We start from the raw sequence: 6,723 nt of genomic DNA, 5'->3' as shown, positions 1-6,723 counted from the left end.
GACTTGACTTTGATTTATTCTTTTGTGGGACATAGACATCACTGCCTAGGCAAGTATTTATTGCCTGTCCCTAGTAGCCCCTTGAGAAGACGATGGTGATCGGACCCCTTGAACTGCTGCAATACATGTGCTGTAGGTTGACCCACAATGCCCTCAGGGAGGGATTCCAGGATTTTTATTCAGTGATAGTGAAGGAATGTTGATATATTTCCAAATCAGGATGATGAATGGCTTAGAGGGGAACTTGCATTTGGTGGTGTTTTCATGTATCTGCTGCCCTTGTACTTCTAAATGGAAGTGGTTGTGAATTTGGAAGGTGCTGTATGAGGATTTTTGGTGTATTTCTGCAGTATATGTTGTAGGTGGTACACACTGCTGTTACTAAGCCGCAGTGGGAAAGGGAATGGATGCTTGTGGATGTACAACCAATCAAGCAACTGTTTTGTCCTTCTTGAGTGTTGTTGGAGATGGACTCATCCAGGCAAGTGGGGGACATTCCATCATACTCCTGAGTTGTGCATTCTCGACGATGGATATATTCACTCCAGTATTCCTATCCTCTGACCTGCTCATGTAACCACTGAGTTTATGTTGGTGAGTCCAGTTGAGTTTCTGGTCAATGGAAACTCCAAGGATATTGGTAATGGAAGATTCAGTGATGATAATGCAATTGAATGCAATGGGTAGTGGTTAGATTGCCTCTTACTGGAGACAGTCATTGCCTGGAATTTGTGTGGTGTGAATGTTATTGTCTGCCCAAACCTAGAGAATGTTCAGATCTTGTGGCATTGGAACATTGACTACAAAGGAGCTGGTGAGAAGCAACCAAGGAAGGTTCTGGAAGAAGTCAGCTCAATCAACACGACTGTGACATGACATAGTCTTGGCTGCTCAGGAAGCATGTTTACATACTGAGTTTATCATGAGCCTGAGAGTGGTGACATTTTGAAATTACAAGCAACTTACCTTTTGTAGGAGTAGCCTGCTGGAAATAGAGAGCAGCAGTGAGAGGCCTGAGTTTGGGAATGAATGGGTAAGGATGTGTGATCAGTTCTTGGATGATTCTCTGTAGTTGATAAGGTAGGAGAATCCATTGCAGTGGAATTGTGGAAACTCAGGGACACCTACAGTCTCCATGGAGATGACATATGCAGAAATTGTATTCAGCTGCAGCTTCTGGTTATCATATAGAATCATAGAGCCATACAGCATGGAAACAGACCTATCAGTCCAACTTGTCCATTCCAGCTGGATGTCCTAAATTAATCTCATATCATTTGCCAGCATTTGGCCCTCTAAATGCTTCCTATTCATATACCAATCAAGATACCTTTTAGTACCCTTGAGTCAGACAGCATAGAGACTAGTCCTACATGCCAACCAGATGTTTCAATTTGCAGGAGAGACTAGGACAGCCTTAGAGTGAAGGGAAGAGTTTTTAGAACAAAGATAAAGAGAAACTTCTTCAGCTGGAGAATGGTGAATCTATGGAATTCAATTCTGCAAAGAGCTGTGGAGGCCAGCTTATTGAGTATATTTAAGACTGAGATAGATAGTTTCTTGAGTATCAAGGGTTACAGGGATAAATCAGGAGAATGGGGTTGAGAAACTTATCAGCCAGACTTGATGGGTTGAATGGCAGAATCTTTGCTCCTATGTCTTATGGGTGAACCCAAACACATGACCAGGTAAGGTTAAAACATTAATGAAAACAGGCACTAAGCCAATCACAGAGTGGCAGGCAATGTCTGAGTGGGATTATCATGAGACAATTAAACCAGAGACCCAGGCAACATTCTGGGGATGTTCCAACTTTAATGATCAAACTGTCAATCATTATTTTTCCCAACAATGTGATGAATGTTTCCAATTTAAGGCATGTCTTGCCTCATCATGGTGAAGCTCAGCTCTGCCTGGGGCTGTCCATTGACCCAGCTCTGGCTGTTAACTAAGGAATCCACAGCCAGTGCTGAGGAAGGAAGGCAGGATGGGCTGGGACCTGGAGGAAACTTGCAATTCAAGCTGTTTCCCCAATTTCCTGCTGTTGTTCTGCATAATGCTAGAGGAGCAGCAGAGGACAATGTGTTCCAAATAATCTCAGTGAGAAACTGCACTGCCTCCTGCACCTACCACCTCCATGCTGAGCTGCTGCACTGTCTGACTGTCCAGTCATCTCAGGGTCTGGGAGGGTCTGAGTGCCCAGTCATCTCAGGGTCTGGGTGGGTCAGTGCCCAGTAATCTCAGGGTCTGGGAATGTATGGACATGGGATGGTTGTTGGTGAGGAAGCCTGAATCTGGGTGAATGTGAAGAAGAAGTCGGGATGAGTCTGTTCGAGTGAGCTGTTCTTGACTGCTCCTTGCTGTAGAGTGAAAGAGTCATGTTGCACTTAATTTAAGGGGGAGGGGAGGAACTTTTGGATAAAATTCTAAAGAGGAAGAAAGGGTGGAGCGGTTAAGAGGCAGAGGAGGGGGCAGGACTCATGGAGAGTCCCCACAAATAATTGTTCTGTCAAATGAACACTCCACAGAATAGGAGTAGATATATCACGCAAGGTACACCCGGGCTACTTCTGGGTTTTGTTAAAACTGCAGAAAGCCTGACACAACAAGAACTGAACCGGCTACAGTTCCATCGGCTGGAGGTGATTCGAGAACAGCAGGTAATAAACAGACCGATGTGAATGTGTCAATAGTGAGTCCATGGTAATTCTGCCAGACTCCTGAAATTCAACAAAAAGAGGAAATTTTAAAATCTTGTTTTTATTCGCAACGTCTCTCCTCAAAATGAGGAAGCCACATCATCAGGGGTAAATCTAGGGTAGGGGAATGGGTCTGAGTGGGCTAAACTTTGGAGGGTTGGTGTGGACTTGTTGGGCCAAAGGGCCTGTTTCCAAGCTGTAGGGATTCTATTCTATTCCATGATTTTCTTGCCCGTTTTATGACTGCGTACTCCAAGCTCCTTTCAGCAGCTGTCACTGTCGGCTGGCTACTTCCTTGTTGGTTAAAGTAAACCGCAGCATAATGACATTCCCTTTCAGCCAGCTGGAATCGAACACAAACATGACTCAGTAATTTCATCACAGGCACTGGGAGGTGCTCATTTGTACACAGCAAGATCCCAGCAGCAACGCTGAGCAGATGGTCTGTTTTGGGGAATGTTGGGGAAGGGAGACAGATCACCCAGGGAGTTCAGCAGAACTTCTCTGCTCTTGCCTAGGCAATGATCGGGGATATGGAGTATAAAAGATTGTAAGACACAGAACTTTTAGCAAAAGGTTACAGTGTGATGTAACTGAAATTATATATTGAAGGAGTGTTTATTAAGTCTCTCATCTTTTAGAATGAACGTGGTCGTTTCACTTTTTCACATGTAAATTGCAGAACATTGAAAAGTTACATTCTCCAGTGAACTTTAACAATTGGTGTCATGTCAGCCCAGATCATGCCAACAAAGGTATGAACTGCCCTATGTGAGGCTGCCCTATGTCTGGCTATGTCAAAAGCATCTTGAAACTCATTGAAAGGGTCCCCAGCTTCTGTCGTGACATCATAGATTTCTTACAGAAACTCAGCACCCACAGACCAGCTGAACTGGGAACATTCCTTATCACAATGGATGTTTCAGCACCCTCCACAATGATGGCATCATGGCAACAGCCTCAGTACTCAAAACCAACAACTGCCAATCTCCGAGCACCACCCTACAACTCATCCACTTTATCCTCAATCACCTTTGACAACCAGTTCTTCATTCAGACACACGAAACAGCCATGGGGGCCAAATTTGCATCCCAATGTGCCAACATTTTCATGCACAGGTTCGAACAAGACTTTTTCTTTACACAGGACATCCAACCAACATTATACACCAGGTACATTGATAACATTTTCTTCCTCTGGAGCCATGATGAGGAGTCACTAAAAAAACTACACAGTGATATCAACAAGTTTCATCCCACCATCAAACTCACAATGGACCACTCTCTACTATCTGTCTCATTCTTAGACACATGCATCTCCATCAAGGATGGAAACCTCAGCACCACACTCTACCGCAAACCCATGGATAACTTCATTATGCTACACTTCTCCAACTTCCACCCAAAACACATTAAAGCAGCCATCCCCTGGGGACAAGCCCTACACATATACAGGATCTGTTCAGATGAGGAGGAGCGTGATGGGCACTTGGAAGTACTCCAGGATGCCTTCATAAGAATCAGGTACGGTGCGAAACTCATCAACCGCCAGTTCTAATGTGCCACAGTGAGGTACCATAATGACCTCCTCAGGAGACAGACACGAGCTGCAACCGGCAGAGTACCCTTCATTGTCCAGTACTTCCCAGGAGCTGAAAAACTATGCCATGTTCTTTGTGACCTGCAACACATTATCAATGAGGATGAGCAGCTCACTAAAAACTTCCCCACACTTCCACAGTTTGCCTTTAAACAGCTACCAAAACTCAAATAGATCATTGTTTGTAGCAAACTGCCCAGCTTTCAGGACAATACCATACAACCTTGTCATGGTGCAAGATGTTTCAGATGTCGACACTGATACCACCATTATGCATGGGGACAACTCCCACCATGTATGTGGCAGGTACTCATGAGACTCAGCAATGTTGTCTATCTCATACAAGAGTGCCCTGAAGTATCGTACATTGGTGAGATCAAGCAGAGGCTATGCCAACGGATGAATGGACACCACAGAACAATCAACAGGCAGGAGTGTTCCCTCCCAGTTGGAGAACACTTCAGCAGTCTGGGACATTCGACCTTGGACCTTTGGGTGACCGTCCTCAGAGGCTGACTTCAGGAGAGGCAACAATGAAAAGTGGCCGAGCAGAGGCTGATAGCTTAGTTCGATAGCTACGTTTGATACCATTGCACTACACACACACACACTTTCTCACACTCACAACCACCACCCCGTGCCCCACACATACCCCCATCCTCAAGCATACATACACATTTACGTTTGTGGGTTGAATTTGTACTTGCAGAATTACATTTTGCTTTTCTCAAAAACTGCATGAATCCATGTAAGATTCTGTAAATCCACTTTTTAGATTAGAATCTGTCTGACCATTGTGGCACAGAGAGTCTCACATAGGGCAACTCACATCGATTTTCCTGCTCCCCAGACGCTGCCTGACCTGCTGTGCTTTTCCAGCACCACACTCTTGGTTTTAATCTCCAGCATCTTTTGCCCATGTTGGATTATAACCTGGTGTTGTGTGATTTTTAACTTTATACACCCCAGTCCAACACCGGCATCTCCAAATCATGATTTAGAGGTCCACAGTCCCTTAGTACTGCCCTGGAGGGTCAGCCCAAAATCTGTGCTCAAGTCAGTGCATGGAGGCTTGAATTGACATCCATTTAAACTTAGGTTCTGAGGAAGGTCACCAGACTCAAACCTTTAACTTTGATTTCTCTTCACAGATGCTGCCAGACCTGCTGAGCTTTTCCAGCAACTTTGATTTTTGTGGCTAGTCCTTTGGGTTGCATGTCCTCATACACCAGAACTGCAAAAAGAGGAAGAAGAACACCTATACAAGGTGTTCACCAAAAACGGATACCCGCGCAATTTCATCAACAGATGACTAAGGGAAAGACAACAGAACGAGGACATGCGACAATCCAAAGGACTAGCCACACTACCATACATCAAGAGCATTTCTGAACTGACAGCCAGACTACTGCGACCACTAGGACTCACAACAGCACCCAAACCAACAGCCACTCTCAGACAACAACTCACCAGAACGAAGGACCCAATACCCAACATGAGCAAAACCAATGTAGTGTACAAAATCACATGCAAGGACTGCACAAAACACTACATAGGACAAACAGGAAGACCGCTAATGATCTGCATCCATGAACACCAACTAACCATGAAACAACATTACTAGTTTCTTAGTAGCCACACACTCAGATGACAAGCAACATAGTAGTGTTGTCCCAATCGAACTATTATAGGACAAGTCAAACAGAGAACAGCCAGGGAATTCCTAGAGGCATGGCACTCATCCACAGATTCAATCAATAAGCACATCAACCTGGACCCAATGTACCAACCACTGCAACGGACAGCTGGAACTGACAACTGGAAGCACCAGAGACAAACCACTATAAATGCCGGAGGAAACATCACAGAAGCGCTTCACAGGAGGCTCCCAAGCACTGAGGATGCCACCCAGACAGGGGACGAAACGTCTGTAACACAAACTCCCAGCTCGGCGAACAGAACCACAACAATGAGCACCCGAGCTACAAATCTTCTCACGAACTATTGGTTACATTATCTGCATGTTAATTTCGAATGATCAGATTTGTGACATTAACCTTTGTGAAGTATCACACTTACTGAGTTCCACCATGAGCTTTATGCCACTTCCAAAGTAAAGCTGTTGCCCATGTCCCTCACACAGGCTTACACAGATGGACAAAAAAACCAAACGGCAGGTGAATATAGTAAATAGACAGTCTGAGGTTAATGGTGAATACTTATTTAGCTCCACAGTCCTTCATGCCTCATCCAGATATAAGCCTGTAGCTGCTTCCAGTATTCACACAGTGCTGAATAAACCCTTCAGCAAAATCATCCTAAAAAGCACCTTCAGTATAATTCTGTAGTAACCTGCAACTAGATTTGACTGCACTGTATCACCCATATCAATTATCAAACTATCTTTATAATGTCGCTTAAATT

The sequence above is a fragment of the Hemiscyllium ocellatum genome, chromosome 10, assembly GCF_020745735.1.
Source record: "Hemiscyllium ocellatum isolate sHemOce1 chromosome 10, sHemOce1.pat.X.cur, whole genome shotgun sequence".
Lineage (NCBI taxonomy): Eukaryota > Metazoa > Chordata > Chondrichthyes > Orectolobiformes > Hemiscylliidae > Hemiscyllium > Hemiscyllium ocellatum.
Note: the sequence above shows the minus strand (reverse complement) of the source record.